General features: G+C 40.4%; 1 long non-coding RNA gene across 1 annotated transcript; it reads right to left on the bottom strand.

Moving 5' to 3' along the window:
- Positions 1-4,651: 4,651 nt before the first annotated feature.
- LOC138104687 (uncharacterized) lies at positions 4,652-11,186 on the bottom strand. Its single transcript, XR_011148222.1, has 4 exons — positions 11,115-11,186; positions 6,970-7,033; positions 6,338-6,443; positions 4,652-5,771 (listed from the first exon to the last, which is right to left on the bottom strand). It is a non-coding gene; the product is annotated as an uncharacterized lncRNA (long non-coding RNA).
- Between the last annotated feature and the right edge of the window lie 11,046 nt (positions 11,187-22,232).

Here is a 22,232-nt window from a genome sequence, read left to right as displayed (position 1 = left end):
GCATCAGGAGACACAGGTTGTCAATGCTAAACACACAATTAAGGGATGAGAATATGAAGCCTGTGTAAAACGCACTGCCACACAGAGCTCTGTCTAGGTGAGAGAAGAAGGTTGTCTGTGGAGCAACTTCTCGTTAGGTCTGCACACGTGCGGGGAAAGGCACTGACAAGGAAGGTGGAAGGCCACAGAAATGTTCAGAAGTGGTGAGTGCAGCTCCCAGACAAGCTGGGCAGCTGCTTCTGACGTTCATGAAAACTTTCACACCACAGTTACACACAGCCAAATCCTATCAGTGGCTGACCTAATCATTGCTGGGGTGTGAATAAGGGAGGGGGAGACAGGTAGAAATCAGGAGAGCCTAGGCAGCAAGGGAATTAAAGGTTAAAAATAGACCACTGTCAAGCCGTATTTGACCTTTCCCACATGCAAACTCCCGGTAGTTTAGAGCACTCAGGAGCAGGTATAAAACCCCATTTCTGCCCATGGTCTGGTGTTGAAGTTGGGTTACATCTCTGACAAACCCACGCCCGTAAGCCCTGGGAATGACATTGCTGTCATCTAGGGAAGGGCACAAACACCTCTGTCATGTGTGGCACCATGTAACCAAGACATGCAGCCAGACTAGAGCAGTAATGAAGACAAATCCTACAACCACACTTTGCCTGCCTTCTGGCCTGATATGGGTTTGAGTAAGATCACTTATCACATCCACTAGACAAAATGAGAGGTGTTTTGGGCAATTCTCAGGGATGGAAAAATGGTCTGCTGATCAAAATTGGATCTTTGGTGAACTATTTGGCAATATGCAGATAGGACTGAATGGGATGCGGCAGGCAAATTCTCCCAGAAGTGTTTTGGGAGCAGTGGGTAAAGGATCACAGAGAGAAAGCAATCAGAAGGTGTTGGCTGGTTTTCCAGTTCAGGACCCCAAGCCTGGGATTCTTCCTGAGCATGTGAGTCTATTAAGGTAGGACTGTGGCTCCCTCAGTTAAAAAAAACCAGTTCTGTCTATTGGCATCTGTATAATGATTCTGTGGAAATGAAAATACATGAAGCATTTCCCAAATGGTCATGCATATGGTCATGCTTGACTTCAAAGCTGAGCGCATTTCTATGACCTCTCTCCCCGCACTCTCCTTTTCCCAAGGGAAGAAATTCTCCTATTCTTTTGCACCTTTCTTTATGTCCCTAATGTTAACTCCATTGTTCTTTAGCAACATATTCCCCTTTCTATAAGAAGTCTGAAAGCAAATTCCCATGCGAAGAATGGTGTCAATATTCCCCTCCACAACCTCCTTGTCTTTAAACAGTAAAATTGTTGGCACATGGCTCGGAATATGAATATTTGATCAAAATGAAGCTTCAGTGATTCCAGAAATTTCACATCCCCAAGCATCTTTTTGGCAGATGGCCAGTAATCATCTACATTTTTTTCCATGTGGATCCACCTTGTTTCAGGTTTAATGCCCTTAGAATAGAACAACCATTATGGAAATTAGTTAGCAGCTGCTGTACATCAATGTTTAGAAAATTAATATTACCCACATTACACAGCACAGAAGCTGAATTTTAATGAAGCATGGAAACCATAAGCAAATTGACCTTTCACCTCATCAGAGAAATAGTCAAACACTACTTTTTCTGAGAAAACTTACAATTTTCACCAGAATTCTCTGGATATTGTAAAAAAAATACAGTATTTTCATTATAACAAAAGGAATTAAACGCTCCAGCAGATTAAAGATGACAATAGAATCCAAACTATTATATCTTCTTACTGCTAAGCTTTAGAAATATTTTCTCTTAGTTGTCTGACAGTGGAAATTACAATGCTTTATAATAACAGCTCTAGCACATGAAATGATCAGATATGTGCTGGGAAGAAAACTTATCTGAGCAGTCAGCTGAGGTTTGAGGTTTCCTCTGGCTTAGGAGCCCGTACCAAGAAGGCAGCAGCATCAGTCCCTCACTGATTTTTTGGTTGCTGGCTTCTTTGCTTTGCAGCTTTTCATCACCATTTTCTTCTCCTTTTTACTGAACTCTCAAAAATGTTCAATTCTGACCTTTGTAATTTAAATCATGTATCTTCTTTTATATTCTAAGACAGTTATAGCTAGATCACAGGAAAAACAGAAGGGGTGAATTTATTATACTCAAGCAATGTATCATGGACATTTTAATTTCAGCTAGAAGCATTTGGTTAATGCAGTCTTCTCTCCTTAAAAAAAAAAAATACAAAACCCACTTAGAAAAACTTGCAGGGTGTCTTTCTGCAAAGACTTTCTAAAAAGAATTTTATAGCCTTTTTAAAACACCATCCTAGTGTGTGTTTCTTTGTATGTACTTGTGTGGTGTTGTGCATTTTGTAAACATGCATCAAGACTGCCAGTATACATTTACTTTGAGGGTACATTCATTCTATAAATGGCAGCGAGTACAAGAAAGTCTTTCAATGGAAAATTATGCAGTTTCTAGAAGAACTATTTACTGGAGTACAAAGTTAGAGGAACAGGTCTGAATTCTGTAGTAGCCAAATACAGTTTTTTATTTACATTTATTTGGCAATAAAAAAGGTCTGAAACTCTCAAAAGTGAGTAAATAGGAAATAAAAAAAGGCATCAGGAAGACATTACAAGATGCAAATAACTGTATTATAAGCTGAGTCACCTGGCTGCAGCAGGAATGCTTGGTGTGTAGGGATTCAAATTAACAGAGGTTTGGAGGAATAAGAAGGTCTGCTTATCATTTCCCTCAGACACAATGCTGATTAGAAGACTGCAGCAGAACCATAAAGTGCTATAAAATTACTTAAAGGTCATCACATGTTGTAATAAACTGTAACCTAATTTCTTTTTTCTTGAATGCTGAATTGAATCTGCTGAAACTAAAAAAGCAGGTAACTTTCTCAATTAATGTCAAAATGTTCCATTTTATTTTATAGGTTGTTTTACCCATTCTAAGTTGAAATGATGCTTTATTATGGCATCATTTTATGAGCCCAAAGAGACATTTTGACATTTAGCATAATCTTCCAGAAAATCAGTAGAGAAATGGTTACAAAAGATGTACTGAAACAAAGTGTAAGAAAGATTACATTATAAATAGGAGTGGTGAAAATAAGTGTTGTTTTTCCCCACTTCAGATGTGGGGGCTGTATTTTCCCTCGCTTTCTCTATACTCTTCAGTACTGTCTTTAAAAAAAAAGGCAAGAAACTTGCAAGAGACCTTTTAAAAGCAATAAAAGTCCTTCTTCAGCCTTCATTTTTGTCTCGTTATTTTACCTATAACTATTTGATGACAATCTAGTGAAGAGGTATTATGGATTTAAACTGCAATTTATGGGCAGTCTCTGCTCCTTGCTGGGGCACTGTGGGTGAAGAGACGAGACATAAAGGGTTGAATAGTCTCATTTAAAGAGCCTCTTTCTCGTGGCCCTCTCTGTGACTGGGCGCTCGAGCACCCCCATTCACGCCACCACAATGCAAAGGCGGGAGGATGCTGGCAGCCCCTCTCCCTCCACTGGCCTTTGTACTGTACTTCTCTGCTGCTTCCTCACTCAGCTGTAATTCACTGCCGTGACTCATGGGCAAGTAGAGATGACTGACCTACTCTGCTTTGGCTCTTTCAAGGACGTGGCCACACTGCCCTCCCCCGCCAGTCCCCTCCTTGGCTCCCAGCCACAGCTCCCAGCCACATGCCCTGCATGTCTCTGAAGCCAAGGGGTGTTTAAAAATACCCCATAAGGTTCATTGAAGCCTGATGCTTTAGGGATTGGCAGAGAATCAGTCCTTCCTAATTAAAAGTTTTAATTTACTTTTGAGCCACCCCTTAGGTCCCCGGAACAGTCCTGGTTTACTCTGTGTCTTCAGAAGGGCATTTCTCATTTTCCTGTGCCTACTAGAGACCTAAGAGTTGGAAGGACTCTGGGAAGATGCTTTTTTCTGGAGGTAGAGGTTGGAGGAAAAGATGGAAGGCAATGGCAGCGGTCTGGAAATACCCCCAGGAATTAACGGCTAAGCCTGGAAGGGTCTTGCTTGTCTTTGGATCTTCATCTCTCCTCACAGGCAAGGAAATGAGAGGTTGTACTTCATTAAGTATTAATCACTAAGTGCTGACGTCATGTCATGTCAGGGGTTTCTGCTTTAACAGCAGCTGTTTCATAGCAGCTCACAGTTGCCGAAGACCAAACAGTGGCTCCTGTCTGCCAATGGACATCAAATGTTTTAAAGCACAGGATGTGTGTGGAGCCAGCAGTCCAGAAGGGTGAGGGGAGAGGTGTAAGGAAAGGCCATTGCCAGTCCTGCCTGGGGGACCATGAACATCTGCTCAGTGCCAGAGGTGCCCTGTGCCATGTCGGGGGTTGGGAAGAGGTGCAGAGAGCAAGCCATGGGGGGTTGGACATTCTGGGGGACACTGAACACAGCCGACATGGTATCTGGGATCCCCATATAAACTGTGTGTTGGGCAGTGTTAGAAATAGGACCAAAACCTACAGTGTGAGTGGTGAGTGGGCAAGGACAACCACCCAGAAAGGCCACCACTGGGGAGAACATGTGGAGCTCACACCCAGAAGAATGTCATTCTTCTTGTACTAGGAAGGAGCAAGTGGAGATAGTACCATCCCACTTCTGCACACACTTTGGAGATCTGGAGCTCAAGTCAGCCAGGCAGGGGAAAAGTCTCCACCAGTCGCCGCACCAAAGGAAGGGTACTTGACTGCTGGGGGGTTGGAGAGGGATGTGGTGGATCACCATCACCTCCCTCTGCCAGGTACATGTTACTTGGGGTTTGGCATGGTGAGAGCATGTGGTCCCTGCCAGCAGCACTTTTCTTTGAGAATTCAAAAACTGCCAAGTGATACAGAGGCCAGTGGAATCGTCATTTTGGACAAAGAAACTTTCTCTTGAGTGAATTACCTTTGGTTTCCCTGTAAACCTCAGGTATTTTCTGCTCTGGTGGTGCTTACTGGAAGTGCATGAAAATGCACTGATGGAACAGAAGGAGGGGAAAAAAAGAGAGAAAAGAGGAAAAAAGAGGAAGGTGTGGGTGTTGCACAGTGAAAGGTGAATGTTAGAAGAGAGGGCATATAATTTGAGGTATAAGGCTGGAATCCCCATTGATCTAATGAGCCTCACAAGCTGCTTTCTCACCATGTGTTAAATCACCAGATCCCTTCCTGAGCACACCTTGTAATGCACAGCCAGCTGGTTTTCATCCTGAATGATATGCCTGCAAAATCTCCAGTAGGCCTCATTAGCAGGGAGCTGCTAGCATGTGCAGACGTGTTGGATTGAACTGGTATTTCACAGGCACGTTTTTAATGTCCTTGCTATGATTGCAGCTGCAATTTGAAAAGATTATACCAAGTGACTGCAACTTTCTGTCTGCCCCAAGGGAGAGGGCAGCAATCACAGGTCAGCCAGGACATGGGGGATTCCTGCTTTTCTGTGTTAAGAGGAAGGCAACATCCAAAGTGCCACTTTCGTGAAGAACCCTGTGTCCAGTTTTCCTCCAGCCCTGATGCTGAGCTGATCAATACTAAATCTAAATTATAACAATGGCCCCTGTGAAGCTTGCAAATGTTATGTCAACATGTCTTAATAGCTTTGGCTTTCTGAGTAGCCTTATTAACTGCAACCTGCTTCTGCTTTTCTCTTAACTACTTCCACCTAAGGAACCTCATCTCTAACAGTACTGACCACTTCTTCCATCCTTCTTGCTCTCTTCTGCCAGTGGTGGCTTCTGTGCTGTTGGTTCCTGTCGTGAGAGCTCTCCGACAAGGACATGCGAGAAAAAGAGAAGAAGAGGGAAGAAAACAAAATTAATTCCCCTGCCTATTCTCCCCCTCCCTGCAACTGATGAACCAAAGAAGGAAATAATTGCTACTCTCTTTTAATAATACCACGTTTACAGAAATTTCCATAAAGATGATTCAGAAAGGAATGCATGGATTTCTTCTCTGTGGGGTGTCAAAAACGGTTTGCATTGTTCTGTAATGTAATGTTATTAGTGTTCCATCTAATTTATATTTGCATTTCCCTGTCTCCAGGGCAAATTTTTACAACTCACTTGCAAAGTACTAAATGAAGAAGTGCTGCAGTGCTAAAGAACATTTTCTAGCAAGCTTTCAAGCCATTCATTAATTGCCAAGGGGCCAAAGCTGAAAGGTGTTGAAGGACTCCAAAGAAACATTGGGTTTTCTCCATCCTCATGTGGAGTGCAGAGCACTGCAGAAGTGTTTGATCATTACGGCTATAACATGGAAAGTGGAAATGAACGGACTCTGTGTCTGCAGCCTGAATTTGCTGTAAATGGGAAGGGATGTCTCCCTACTTACCACTGGGAAGGAAGTTGAAAGTGAAACAGAGGCAGGTGAAAGATGAGTGACAGCTGGAGAATCACCATTTTTCTGAGATGTCTCATTGCCAGGGCATGTGTCACATCTGTGTGTACGGCGGGATAGTTTAGGCAAACAAGCTTTCATCAATTGAATACTTACAAACTCTAAACTGTATGAATTCTAATTGTAGCAGAGTTTCTCCTGCCAGTTACTGTGTAGGCACAGGGTCTCTATCCCAACAAAGCAATACAGGGAAGATAGGAAATAATATTAATGTTATTAATGAATTATTCTGAAGTAGCTGTAAACTCTCCTTTATGTGCACTGGGAAACAGATGCAAAGAGATGTAAATAACTTGGTCAAAAGTCAGATGGGAAGTGAGTTGCAGTGGGGAGGAGAACATGAATCCCATGGATCTTAGTCACATTCTTTACGCTCAAATCATTTTCCACTTTTCAGATATCAACTGTGTAAAAAGTATAAATATCTGTACATAAAATCCCCTACATGAATTAAACACCACCAGGTGGATTCTTAATTCTGAGAAGATGTGTATGGTATTTCAAGAATTTGCCCAGCACCTCAAGTCAAGCTAATTTGGGTATAACAACAAAAGCTGCAGACACACCTGAAGAGTCACCAAGGGACAATGGTTACTTTCTTCTTCCAGAAAACAGCTCAGGCTTCACAACCTGTGGAAGAAAAAAATGTACTAAAAATCACCAGGGCTGGGAGAGAAAGAAACATAATGTGAGGTTTCTGCTGTAAATACCTGATCAAAAGGTAAGAAAAGAAGAAAGCACCAGCTTCCTAACCTTTCTGGGCAGCAGAAAATTGTGATGATTTCTGTGCCTGTGATGCCAAGGTGGCTGTTTTTCTCTCTAACAAGTGAGTATTATAGTCCAATTAAAACAGGATAAGCTTGTTCCACCTGTTCTTTAATGTCAATAACTCAAGACTGCAGTTTATGGAAACTCCATTCACATAATGGGGAAGCTGCACCTGCTTAAACATCAGGTCTTAATTTGGATGAGAATCTTTATGGATGCACCTCAGATTTTTTTCATTAAGATGACTCTGCGTGCTTCACTGGGTGCTAACCTTTCAGATATATTTGCAAAGCAGAAAAATGTAATATTTCAAGACTTAACTGTGTGTCTTACTTAGGAACTCAAGCTTTATGTTCTAGTATTTTAAGAAAACCCATAATTAATTAAAGGTAAGGAGTCAGAATCATGTAATTTTTTCTTAATAGGGATTCAAAACAGAGGATGAGCCAAAATTTCATGTTGGAGTAACAATTATGTCTGTCAAAGAAAAAAAAAGGTTTCTCCACTCCCCATTGTATTTGGCCCATCCTTTCTGTTCTGGGGTGAGGGTGTAATCTGTAGAAGCAGTCTTCAGCAAATCCAGAAAATATCATTTGCAAAAATCACGCCAAGTTAAAAACAGAAACTAATTTCCACTTCAGTAGCTTGAAGTTTAGGTCAGAGGTGAAGCAATGCAGACACTTGTGTTTATAAATATTATTGAGCTCTAACACATAATGAAAGTTGTATTTTAAAACTGAGATAAACACTAGTCAAAGGAATGTCCTTTTATGTAACTGTTTGGACTCCAAAAATAATGATAATAGCTTTCACAGTGGAAAAGAACATCCATATCAGGGCTGGCCTCTCCCTTTTTTCGCTCCTCCACAGATCCACCTCTTTCTGTTCCTCTGGCTTTGGTAGTCAGCAAGCAATTTTGTCTTTGGCAGGAAGGTTTCTGCATGCTGGTGATAAAAATCTTGCCACTCACAAGACTGAGATTCTTCATAAGGAAGAAAAACCTTATACAGCATCCTCATAAATGATGTTTCTATATACTGGGATCCTAAGGGCAATGGAGACTATATATGGCTTATAACATTTAGGACCAAGTCCCTGAGATAAGAATTTAATAGCTGGGCCATGTTTTCAAGAGGAAGATCAGAAACTGACAGTAAAGCATGGAAACTGACCTTCAGCTCAACATTTACAGTTTCTGCAAGCTGGGTACCTGCAGGCTTTGATTATGACTTTCAGTAGACCCAAATTCTGGCTCTGCATGAAGGGTGCCTAAATGAATTCCTGAGGATCATGTACCTGGCAAGATGAAGGACCATATGCACTTCTGATTCACCTCCCTGGCTGCATGTATGTCCCCCATGTTCTTTGAGGGCTTTCTTTTCTCCAATATTTGCTCCAGGTACAAACTTGCAGTTCTGTCTCAGAAAAGACCCTCACCAAGCTATTCTTTTGCTAAGGTGATCAAACAGACACCACACAAAGAATTTTTTCTGGTTGAGTCATGTGCAGAGGTTTCCATGCTCTTCGTCTGCCTCAGTGCTGTACGTGCTGGCTGAGTTTGGGCCAGCCTTGAGTGGTACCTTGAGCTAATGCTGCACTCAGAGGGGGAAAAATCCCCTGATATGATGCTTTCAGATGCATAGAAACAAGGAACTGGTGTGTGGCAGTAATACCCAGTACCCTCACCCCCACTGCCTCAGTGGCTGACCAGGGCCATGGACATCTGGGACACTGTAGATAGGTCAAATCAGTATTTGTTACAGGCATTCTGCCTTAAAAGTGCCTGAATTTTCACACAGGTTAGAAAGGGTGAGCAAACATTTGCAAATGAATCCCCTACAGGCCCTAGTCTAGACAAAGCCAGTGAATGGGTGTTTAAGTTGGATTTGGAGGATTTGGCAACCAGCCAGGCTACTTCTTCCCTATTTGTAGCAAGCTGTTAAAAATAGGATAAAGTTCAGGAGGCTCAGATCTGCCCTTCAAAAAAATCCATATAATTGAGGAGTTTCTCTCACTGACACGTTTCTATTTCTGTTGTCAAAAGGAAAGAAAAACTAATAATGTTGGGGTTTAATAACAGAATATCCCTGACATACAGAAGGTCTTTAGATTTTGATTGGGAGATTACAAGGTAGGCTGCTGTTACCTGTGTGTAGTAAATGGTGCACAGTGAAATCATAACTGAAGGGCTGAGGTGCAGGTCAGACATGCCACAAATAAAAACATAAAAGAGGGGGAGAGCTATAATATCTTTCATTTCTCTTTCACCCTGCAGGGATTTAGGAACAGTAATAAGTAAGTAGGTTTACAGCTGTCCACAGCTGAGGGGTTTTTGAACACCAGTATTTTACAGACATGATAAGTTTAGGACCAGGGTTTCTTAATGATCACAACTGGTCCAAATTTCAGCCTTAGTATCTCAACAGAAGTTCACGATTACGTCTAAAACACCAACAAGAATGAAAGTGGTAAAATACCCATTATAGGATCTGATTTGCTGCCTTGCATCCTTATTATTGGTGGCAGGCAAAAACAAACAAAAAAAGTACCCATCTTAAAATGGAAGCTCAGTGCTATAAATAACCATTCCCTGTGAGATCTTTGAAAGATATGCGTTCAGTTTACTGAAAAAAAAAAACCATATTTTTCTTTCTGTCACCAGAGTAGAGACAATATAGCTACACATGAACATACTGCAATCTCATTCAAACACTTCCCTGGAGAATTTTCAGTTAAGTTTTTATTTTACAATTTTTATAGTCAGCAATGATACTTAAAGCACAGAAATAACACAGTTTAACTTGAAGTTATCAGGCTGAATCTCCACTCTTGGTCAAAAAATCCTGAACTGACTTTTAAAATGAGTGAATTCATACGGCATTTATGGTGCAGGAATATGTAGGGACTGTTTGGATGTCATTTTTATAAGGACACTTCTTATAGTACCTGAAGCTACTATAAATTGAATTATGGAATATGAAAGTCCTTAAGGTTTATGGCAGAGTTTGTGACTGCTGAAATGAAGACAAAGAACCTGAGGTAACAGGTGTGTCAGCAGCACAGAGGCTAAGTATGATTCATTTTGTTGTAAAATTAAAACACAGTATTTTCTGTGAATATTTGAATTCCATTCTGGTGAGTAAATACTGGTTTTCTATTAATTCATACTGAATGAGATACTTTGCCTCTGATGTTGAATAGACTATATTGCACTATAAAGTTATAGTGCTGTTATTTCTTTTACCACTAATACTTTTACAGTTTCACAGCTATTACACTGCCATTCTCCTTGGCCTTGAAAATATGTTCTGTGCACTGATCCCACAGAATCCATTTATGCATTTCACTCTTCCGAGTTTGTTCATTAGAGCAGTAATTACTTGCAGGAGCAGAGTTTGCCTTTTCAGGTTCTAAAACATGCTACTCTACTCTAATTAGGTTCTTTGAAGCCACCACATCCTGTAAATAATTCAAACATATCTGATTCATGCAAACACATCCAAATGACCTGTAAATGTAATTTCATACAGAACAGATACCAGGATACCAATTCCTAGATTTCTTCCTCCTCTGAGGTGCTGGGATGAAGCAGGAGCTGCTATTGTACTGGGATCTTTTGGGGTCAAGAAGTGGCCTGGTGCCCCAGGCTCCTCCATGCCAGCATCAGGCAAGGTCCAGCTTCAGCAGCAGGACAGCAACTTGATATCCACAGAATCACAGAATCACACAGTAAGGTGAGTTGGGAGTGATCCACAAGGATCATTGAGTCCAGCTCCCAGCCCTGCACAGCACCATCCCCAAGAGTCACACCCTGTGCCTGAGAGCATTGTCCAAATGCTTTTTGAGCTCTGTCAGGCTGGCGCTGTGATCACTGCCCTGGGGAGCCCATTCCAGTGTCCTTCTGGAAGAAGAAACTTTTTCTAATATCCAATCTAAACCTTACCTGACACAACTTCAGGCCATTCCCTTGCATCCTGTCACTTGTCACTACAGAGAAGAGATCAGTGTCTGGCCCTCCTCTTCCCCTCGTGAGCAAGCTGCAGACTGTAATGAGGTCTCCCCTCAGTCTCCTCTTCTCCAGGCTGAACAGACCAAGTGTCCTCAGCTGCTCCTCATAAGGCTTCCCCTCAAGGCCCTTCACCATCTTTGTTGCCCTCCTTTGGATGGTCTTTAATGGCTTAATGTCTGTTTTATATTGTGGCACCCAGACCTGCCCCCAGCACTCGAGGTGAGGCCACCCCAGTGCAGAGCAGAGCGGGACAATCTCCTCCCTTGTCCGGCTGGTGATGCTGTGCCTGATGTCCCCCAGGACACGCTTGGCCCTCCTGGCTGCCAGGGCACTGCTGACTCACATTCAACCTGCCATCAACCAGGACCTCCAGGTTCCTTTCCATGGCACTGCTCTCCAGCATCTTGTTCTCCAGTCTGTTTGTTCATCTAGGGTTATCAAGTCCCAGGTGCAGAATCTGGAACTTCCCCTTGTTGAACTTCATATGGTTGGTGGTTGCCCATCTCTAATTTGTCGAGGTCTCTGCAGGTCCTCTCTGCCTTCAACGGAGTTAACTGCTCCTCCCAGTTTTGTATTATCTGCAAACTTGCTTAGTATCCCTTCCAGTCCTGTGTCCCAGTCATTTACTAGTATGGATGCATTTGTCAAGCCAGGAGCTTAGCTGAAGTTTTGCAAAAGGCTTTGGTCTGTGGTGGATAAGGAGAGGAGCCAACTTTGGACACTTGAAGAGGTGAGGTCAAGACAAGTGTCAGCTGAATGATAAATATGATGGCTGATACTGCATTTAGTCACCACAGGAAGAGGTATTTACTTTCAAAATAAAATTGGAGAGATATTTAATGTTGGTGAACACAGTGCCTCTGAAAGACACCGCAGTGGAAACTCTGGCTTACCCCTACCCTCAAACAAATGCACCAAAGGTACCAGTAAAATACTGCAAAAGTAGCAGCCAGACCAATCCAGCAGTGTGCTGCCCACTGACCCTGGAGCAACTTCAAAGCCATAAAAGTTGCTCACTTCTATGGCCCACCTAATCTCTGACTTGTCCATTTAAGAGGTGCTTTTGAAGATTACAGTAGTCTTTTGTTGTTGTTGTGGGTTCTCTCTGTTCTCCCCCACCCCTCCCCTTTTTTTTCTTTTCTTCAAGCCAATTCCTGCACCAGTAGGAAGCAAGCAATCCCGTTTCTCACACAGCACTAAAATATTCACGAAAAATAATTTGTTGTTAACATCGACTTAGGCTACAGTTGAATACCCAAACATGAACACCACCTGCTTGTCTTTCATGTTAAGGGGACCATTCACGTGCTCCCAGCTATATGTTTTTAACTGTCTCAGTGGATCTGTTCCACTGAAGCAGAAGATCTTAAAGATCTGCCTCAAAGATCTTGATTCAAACATGCCTTTTCTACTTGCTTCTTTAATGCTAAACAGCAGCTCCTTGAGAAGGCAAGCAGGGGTGATATCTTCTAGATATTAAAAGTGAGTATAGAAAAGTATCAAAAAACATAAAATGAAACAAATTACAGAAATTCTGATACATTGTTCATAATGAAAAGAGAAATGTGATAGCTTAAGATACTTTATGAAAATGTTTAAAAAATTGGATGGAATACTTGCATTAAAATTACAACTTGATTTTTAATTCCATTGACACAGTTTCATTATTTAGACATTTCTAAGCATTTACTTCAGAAATATTTTGTGGTCATGTCTTCTGAAACCACGCTGAAACCCATTTCAGGGCTGGTGCTGATACCTTTTAACTCAACAGCAGGGATCTCAGCAGTAGTAGATGTCTGAGCATGTTAGGATATGCTTTAAATAATCAAAGTTTAAGTGAATACACTTGCACAAAACAATGGTAGAGTTTTTCATTCGAAAGATAACCCTAACAAGACAAAAGAAATTTAGTCATTAGATTTTGGAAAAGAGATAAAATGTTCCTGTACATTCTATAAGGACCCTTCTGATTTTCTTCTGTGACCTCTTTTCAAGCTCTAGCCAAGTTGCCTTGTGACCATCTCTATGAACTTGAGGACAGACAAAAAAGTGCCCATTAAGAGCTACCTACCACACAAATGCACAAGAGCTATGAAATGCATTTATTGAACTTGTTTTTAACTCAAAGCCAATCTATTTTGTTCAGCTTCACTATGAAAAGGACAGCTGAAGCACATGGCTATACAAGAAATTCTTACTACTTCCCTCATCAACAAAATCACAGGACAGATGGGATTTTGTGACCTTCCAATTATATCCTAAAACTCTCACTCAGTCCAACCTGCATGCATGTGCCCACATCTGTGACCTTGGGAATAGCTGGGGAATTTGCCACTGTGTGTGTGCTTTCACTTCTGCTGTGCTATGGGGCTGGATGCTGCTGTGTGCACCAGCCATGCTCACCACGAGGAGGGATAAGAAAGATTTTACTAAGGGTTATGAAATTGTTGTGCGGTTGGATCCCATAACCTTGAAGGTAAGAGCTCTCCCTGTTCCACTATCAGAAATACACTGGTTGGCACAATTAGTAATCTACAGAAAGAAAGGTTGCAGTAGAATTAAGCAGTCCAAACCTAATATCTTAGAAATCCTGGAGTCGTCTGTTTAAAATCAGCTGTGTTTAAGGAACTGGAGAAATAGAAATTATTTTAAGATGAAACTGACCTATAACTGCAGTATACCACTTTGCCATTTTCTCTTAAACAAATAAAACCCCCAAGTAGATAATGTTGTAAAATAGTGGGAATTTAGTCTGATAAATTATTAAAAACAGCTAAACAGATAATGAAAAGCAACACATGAATGATCTACATTTCAAAAGCCAAAATACAGCTGTGCTGTATTTCTTACAGTTAGTTTTGCTGTCATGCTCACCCTGTGCAGAACTTAGGAGATCCACTGTAACAGTGAACTTTACAAGTACATATTCTATGAAAGGACATCTCATTACACAGCCAATTAAAACGATTTGTTTGTTCATGATGGAATCTAATGTAGAGATTAGTTTTCTTCCAATAGATACCTTCTGCTAAGAAGACAATAAGGCACAACTTTATAATTGTTCTAGTTCCACTGGGAGCTACAAGGAAGTTTGTGGAGCTGGTAATTCTTTAGTGCAAACAAACGAACAATAAACACAAGACACTTAAGAAATTTTCCACAGTGAAAATTCAGAAACATTGCAGTATCCTAAGAAAATGTTGGCAGTTAAAAACCCTAGGACTGTGTTATATTACCATCTTTATTGTATTACTTATGTGATAATATTTATGATATTATTATATTTGCATATATATTATATTATCAGCTTTATTGTTGATGCATCAATGAAGTCTTTATCTTGAGGATTTTAAGACCAAAAAAATCGATATTGCAAAACCTTGTTCCTTCCCAAGCAAGATACCAAAGATGCTGTAAAAGTTGTCACAGTGACAAAGTTTTGAGCTTTGTTTCTCAAATGAACACATTAACCATCAAAGCCAATCTGGGCATAAAATTTGGTAGCTTATATGAATGCATTTTAAAATTGCAAAGAAAAACCTGTAGAGCCTTATAGCCTTTGCTTGTAACGAATGTAAATAGAAATTTGCTATGAGGCACTCAGAGCAATATGCACCCCGCACAGTGTAGCCTGTTCATCAAAATTGCAGTGTGCACAAACCCACAGATTAAAGCATGAGGCATAGAGGGAATAGGAGGAAAGAGGCTGTAGTTTTTTAAAAACTAAGCTGAAACTGAACCAGGCACATTTTCTGGGGAGAAAATAAGGGTTTCTGTAGCTCACAGTGGAGTTGATTTTGGCGTAGAAGCTTAACCGGTGTTATTGCTGCAATAGAGGCATTCATGAAACACTCAGGTATTTTTTTGGCTCCAGAGCTTGTTTTTCATTTCTTAGTTTGGGGGGGAAATGCAGTAGAATGAGGACCATCAATAAGATCAGGGACAGATCTGATCTCCCAAAGCTGGTGGAGAGATTGATAGTCCTTGTTGCAGACCACATAATCCCAGAGGAAATGCTGAGAAAGCCTGACATGAAGGACTAATCATCCTTCTGGGCGTGGGTCACTCTGCAGCAGTGGCAGCAAACTACCTTATGGATGATTCTCACACTGCTATCAAAGTGATGAGAAAAGGTGGGTGCTGTTGGCAGTGATGAGGAGAGGATGTGACCCCTGATGCTCCTTACAAGTTGTATTTATGGGCGTCCAGAACCTCACACTCTTCTCTCCAGGACAGTTAGTATGTCAGGAGAGACAAAAAAAAATAAATACTGGTAATGAAATATTAGTACTGAAAGAATAAATATGAGCACTGCAAGTACTCCCTTTCATCCCTTCTCCTTAGCCCTGGGAATCCAGCCCAAAAATGAGGGAAGTGAAGGAGGTCTCTGACAGCTCTGGGGAAGAGCTGCTGCACTCCTTGCAGCTAAGGAGAACTCCCAGGGTGAGACACAGGTTTCATCACAAGTGATTCAGTGGCCCAGGCCTGAGGGTTTTATCCACATTGCACTATTAATCAGAGAATCATGTTTCCTTTTCTTGGAGGCAAAAGTTTGGTTTATATCATTGGATGATTAAAATTAGAAACTAAAAATGTGGTGTATGCTCATATACATCCAAAGGTAGGAATTTTCCTCAGGGTATTTAAATTGCCTTAAGCAGACCTCCTATTATAGCCACAAGTGTGTGGAACTAGCATTTCCCTTACCTTGTGACTTTATCATCTTTCAAGTTAGTGCAAAGTAGCAGTCAAGTACCACAAACCCAGAAGTTTGTAATACTGCATTTTGGGTCGGTAACTCTCCGAGGTGCAGAATAAAAGACAGTTTGTTACAGTATTTGAGCTATTTTCCTTTGGACAATAAATGCCAGTTTGAAACATCATTATTATTCTTATTGTGGATAAAATTAGAATTTAAACTTGTAAAATATATGGCAAAAGCTGTTGATATAATGAAATGAAGTTTGGAGCTGATGAATAGTTTATAGTGTGAATGCTCAAACAAGATAAAGAATGGAGCTAATGCTGAAAAAAATGAGCTGGATACATCTCATTAAGAGCTTACTGCTGTATTTGCATTTTTGTTTAATACTCAAATCCTGAAGCACTGCAAATGAGCTGTAACTTTGCAGTCTTTAAAAAATAAATAAAGATTAGATAAATGCAGATGCTATGCAAATAGTCAAGCAGCAGCAGGCTACTGGGCAGCCATTAACAAGTGCTGGGAAGTTACACAGGTGATCATGAAAAACCTTTCCAGGAAGACTAAATGCCACAGTGATGTGTAAGTTCCTTCTGCTTCTTTCCTTGAATTTGTCATACAGGCTACTCAGAAGTAATCTGGAGTTATGCCTTGTTATTTATGGAAAGCTGATGTATCTGTAGGTGGGGAAATACATGTAGTATTGCAGTCATGTACAGAAGAGACAAATAGTATAATTGCACAATGCCTGAGTTATTGCGAGGGAAAAGAAACAACCTTTTCTGTTATGTCTAGTTCTTCATTATCAAGTAACATACGAGTATCTCCTGCACTCACAGTCATACCCAGACCTTCTAAAAATTACTTTTCCTAGATCAGATGAGACAGTTGCTCATTTACACCCCAGATTACAAAAGCATTTTAAAAATTTTTCTTTCACTATCCATTTGTTTGTCTTCCCCATATGTTCTTACTGGTTGTTCGTTACAAAAGAGATTTATAGTTTAAAACTCCATCTTATTTATCCCCTTCCTTTTAATGAGTAACTATAAAATAAGCATCATTTTCCTAATGTGCATTTTGAGTGTCAGAAACAGGCAATTTAAATGTGAAGCTTCAAAGTGCTATTAATGCTGCAATTTAGTGACAAAATATCTCTCAGTTTTCAGTACCTCTTGCCACTATTTCTTCATTTCAGTGATTTATTGTATTATTTCTCTGCCTGTAATAGCTAGTGCCCTAAGTTACCGGTTTATTTTTGTATTTCTCTGCACATTAATACCCTTTGGTAATGGTTGGCTCTACCTTTGTTTGACAGTCAGCCAAGAGGAATGCGACATAAGCCCCACATTGTGCCAGGCCCTTCACGACACCTTTTTGAGATTGTCTCTCCATTCACTGACTGTGTATGACTCCTGAATACTAACTTGGAAAAGCTCAGCCTGCCATAAATGGCTCCAGTCTCGCCAGAGAGTGCCAACCACTGCTTTCTTCCCCTGATGACAAGGGGGAAAAGCTGTCACAATGACTAACATGAAAACCTAAGTAATGATAGAGATTAGAGGGTTTCTTGATGATTAGCTCAGCTTCATCTGTTCTGAAGCCTTTAGAGAGGATGAACTCTGTCTCAAGAAAGGCACTGTTGCTCAGTGAGTTTAGCAGCCTCTTCTCTCAAACACGCTACAAACACAAGTAAGTTCTTAGCACTCAGTGCGTGGCAGGCACAGTTTCAGGGTGCTGGATTTTATGCTTGCCTGCATGAGGCACAATGTAAATTATCCAGCATCCTGCTGCTGTTTGAAGATATTGAAAGGTTTTTTCCATTTTAAATGTGCACTCAAAATCCAGAGACTGTACCACCGTACCTGCATTAGATATACACTTGTGCTGAAAATGTTGTCAGACAGCTTCATATAAACAGGTCTTTTGGGAGAATATATTGTGGTGCTCTGAAAGCTGCAAAAGGACAAATTGTGCTCATCAAAGTCCTTCCAGGGTCTTCTCCTCTTCTCCTCCCAGACTTCAAAGCCTATAAAACAGTGTAGGTACCCTCATCATATACAAACTGTGTATGATGCAGGGATGGCTTAGCATCAGTGTTGCCATTTTGGGCTGAGGAAATAAACGCCAGAGTTGTGAGGTACCTGTCCTAGTGTTGTACAGCAGATCTATTACAAAATTTCCTTGCTCTGTGACCTAATCCAATACTGCTAATTGGCTGACATAAATGCATTCCAGTGATGGTGTCTCCCAACAGCAAAGTCAAGTAAAGAGCAATATTTGCCATTGGAAAAAATATCCGTTGCCACAAATTTGGTCCTGAATTTGACTCTTGTGTCCCAGCAGATCAGAAGCCCACTTTTGTTGAGATTTTGTCCTGTAGTTGAAATGTTGGCAGAAATGCAGGACTCCAGTTCTGGGTGATAAGTACAGGGAAAGAATAGCCTCCTCCTCTGCCTGAGTGTTTAAAAAGCCTGGGGGGGTTATTCCTAGAGGAGGAAAAAGGTGCTCACTAATGAAGTAAAATAAAAAAAAAAGATGGCCTTATTGGGAAACTGAATGATCTATTGTGATCAACAGCTCATTTTGATGCCACAAGAGCAAATTTCCTTTAGCTTATTGGAAGGATAATGACCCACTGATGTAGCAGAGGATGTGATGGGCATATGTCTCATGGGTGGTGAGGGAGGTTGTTGCTGAACTAAGTTCCCTAAAGGGAAAATCAATGCTGTTGCACCCAGAAAAAACATCTGCCACTGTATTTGTAAAATCTACCTAGGCTTGTCAATTTTATTTCTACTTAGATGTATGTTTGTACAGTATTTAGCATTGGAATACACTTTTTTTTTATACCAAACTGCATTTCTTCCTGGAGTAGGAAGCCCCCCATCACTTTAGCTGGACCACCCCCCATCCCCAAAGCCAAAACACTCTGAGGTTTAGGGGAGACTGACTGCATAGGAAAATTGCTAGTGTAGCTGAAAAATTGTTAGTGTAGGCTACAGATTGGACAATGCCATGGAATGAGCTTTGTGTAAATCTCCCAAAGCTTCAAGATCCTGTGCAAAATTTGGATCACCTGGCAGCTGAAATACACTTGCCCTTTGTCCACTTCTTGAATTTTAAAAGACCATACGTGCCTGAAAATCTGCCATTATGACTCCAGTTTATCCTCACCTGCTCTTCACTCTTACACCAGATTTTACTGTGAGAAGTCTTAAGTTTGCATAGAGCCTGAAACAATAGCTTGAAAAAGATATATTCTCCACCTGCAATAAAATAAAAAAAATACTGAAATTTTCTAAGAGAAGTACGAAATGTCACTTCACTGAATGAGTTCACCTGAAAGAACAGATCAACCAGAAAATTGTTCTCTACATGCACCTGAATGCTCTTTGATTGCCACAGTCAGTCACAGACCATCACATTAGTCTTTGAAAGAAGAAACTGCAGGCTTACTGTGGAGACTTGAGGACATTAGGCCAGCAGGGCTTGTAGACACTCTGAAAGTTTCTCATACGGTGATTCACTGCTGAGCATTTTGCAGTTTAGCTGACCACAGAGAAGGCTGTCAACTATTTTTCCAAGTGCTAATCATCACACTTTTGTGGAGAATGAAAGAGGGACATAATAGTAATGAGCAGTGCCTTAGAACAAGAATATGAAGCTGGGCCATCTGAGAGCACCATTTCAGGCACACATACAAGATCCGTGAATTTAGGCTGGTCCTTCTGCATGGCAGAATTATCTTTTTGTTTCTCATGTGAAACAGTAATTTATCTTTTACTCATGTTATTTATGGGGTAAATCGGTAATTTTCTTATTCTGGCATTTTAATTTTTGCTGAAGAGACAGATTTGTTAAAGAAAAGCTACAAAAATCATCCTCTTGTAGCAGTACCCCTAAAGAAGGGAGCAGTCTTTTTCCCTTTGAGTGAAGTTTGCACAGTGTTATGAGAAGAGAATGATCTTAATGATTCAGTCCATTGTATTCATAAGCCATGTGAACTGTACAAAAAATATTTCATACTTTTACCACACTTTCACCATATTTTTCAGTAGAAAAGGAAAATCTAGAAATAAATGTGGAATTATGTAGTTCAAGTTTATTAAGTCTGCTTGACCCATATGTCATATACTGACATTTTAATTTTATTGCCTGACATTTAACAAATCCTTAGCAGTCCTGGAAAAGTTAATGATTAAAAAAGTAAAAAAAAAAAATCTCTCTGTGGAGTTAACTAAAATATATGCAAATAAAATAAAATAATTAGCAGCGTCTTTTGTTTTATCATATAAAATTTTTCACTATCGTGATTTTTAATTGCATATTCAGCAGGTATTTATCCACAGCCTTTTGACTAACAGCTTGCCCTATTTATTTAAATAGTGGTTGTTTCTTTAAATAGGCAATAATAAGGAGAGACCAATATTACAATAATTTATAATATTCCTATCATGTATTAGACTTTTCTTTCCTTCACACTACTGACCTGGCTAGCCTCTATTAGAGGAATGAAAATACTACATTGCCTTTGCATATTTCCTACAATAGGATCATGTCCCTCCCAGCTATTTGCAAGAAGTCCTACAGGAACAATTATGAAATACTCTCATTCATTTGGCACAATGGCATATGGAAATTTCCTGCAACACTAATTACTATGGTTGCAATCTTTAGCCAAAAATGTCAGTGCCTAGGACTTAATTAGGCTGCAGCAGGATTTTAAAACTGACCTTCTAGTTTAGTTAATTAATTTGCCAGTTCTTTTCTTTTTTCTTTTTTTTTTCCAGAGAATCCTGTCACATCAGTTTTTAAGAGATTTTAATTAAAAAGAAATCACTACTTCTAATGCTAGCAGAATGTCTAAAAGCAGTTGTTAAAACATTTTTAGCAAATAAAGCAACGAGGTCAAGTCCCTATTGCTTCAGAGCACCCTGCTAGCCTTGCCCACGAGTGCTAAGATTGCCACCCAGATATTGGTGAAAGGCAGTTGGCAAAGTGTAAAAGTGTAATGAAGTTCTTCCCCACTTGACTACTCTTCCCTATGCTTGCATCATCCCTCTCTGCTGATAGTGATTTCTTTACAGGAACATTTTACAGTGTTAATTAGAGATCCATTTGAATCAAAATACAGAAACCAACACACCGAAAATCTTGGGAAGATTGAATTGTTCCAAAATCTCCAATGAGTGTCTGAGGCTGGTTTCTCATTTGAACCAAAAATCTTGATATAAATTCAGCTTCAGAGTTTTAAAGACAGAACTGTGAGAGAGATTTTTTTTGTTCAGTTTTATCTTGACATGAGCCAAAATATGCCTTTTATTCTATCCTCTTTCTTTGTGACAGTTACTCTGCTGAGAAGTTACACATTACTCTTTCCTGTGGAGAAAATTAAAAACAAGCTATCTAGCAGTCCCAGCTCTGCAGCACAGTCCAGCTACTGAACTGTGTCATACTGTTTTAAAAGAAGAACTATAGTACATCTCCTGAAATGGAAGCAGCTGTGGCTTTTTAGATGCCGAGGAATCAATAAAAGGATGAAAAAGTACATGGACAAGCCTGAGACTGCTCTTGACACGCGCACCCGGACACAATTATGAGCTATAGTGTACTATAATGGTAGGGGCTTTACAGCTAGGATTTAATCACCTGGAACATGCATGTTGCCAGCCAAACCATGCAAATTAACCTTGTGCTTATGCAAAATGGAAAACTTGGCTGAAGACATTAATTTGCTTCTAAAATCCAGAGTGTATTACGTTGACTGAAACACTTTAATAAAACAATGCAACTTCCAGTAATTCTCCTTGCCATTTAGTAGTGTTGACATACCTAGCAGGAAAGTACACTAGGTCTGTAATAAGCCTTGAGTAGTAAATTGCATTTCTTGTCCATCTGTGGTGTCACCCTGGAAGAACCATGTGCCCCACTGTCAGCCCTTTCTGTCCTTCTGGCATAGAGACACGGGCCCTTCTGACCCCCCCTCCTTGGCTGGTTTTGTATTCAGCTTCAGTTTTGGTGAGTTCTTTCTTTTTCCATAGTAATATACCACCTTTCAGAGACATTTTATTTGGAGGTTTCAGAATGGTTTTTCTTACTTTAAATTTTTTTTTCCCCAGAAAAAAGAAGAAACCAAGTACATTCATCAGAGTCACTGAGTCTGAGTTACTCAGTGGAAATAGTTACCACAACCTTGACACTTTCCAAAGACCATTTCTGGTCTACCTGTTAAGCTACAGAGAAAAGGATGAGAAGCTCCATGTGAGACAAAACATTTCTACCTGTGAACAGATAAGATTGACTTGGCTTTTCAGTAGCTCTTCAAAAGCTGAAGGTTCCCTGCT

This window comes from Aphelocoma coerulescens, chromosome 1A (genome assembly GCF_041296385.1).
Source record: "Aphelocoma coerulescens isolate FSJ_1873_10779 chromosome 1A, UR_Acoe_1.0, whole genome shotgun sequence".
Classification (NCBI taxonomy): domain Eukaryota; kingdom Metazoa; phylum Chordata; class Aves; order Passeriformes; family Corvidae; genus Aphelocoma; species Aphelocoma coerulescens.
The sequence above is the reverse complement of the archived record's forward strand: the minus strand, read 5'-3'. Positions and strand labels throughout refer to the sequence as shown.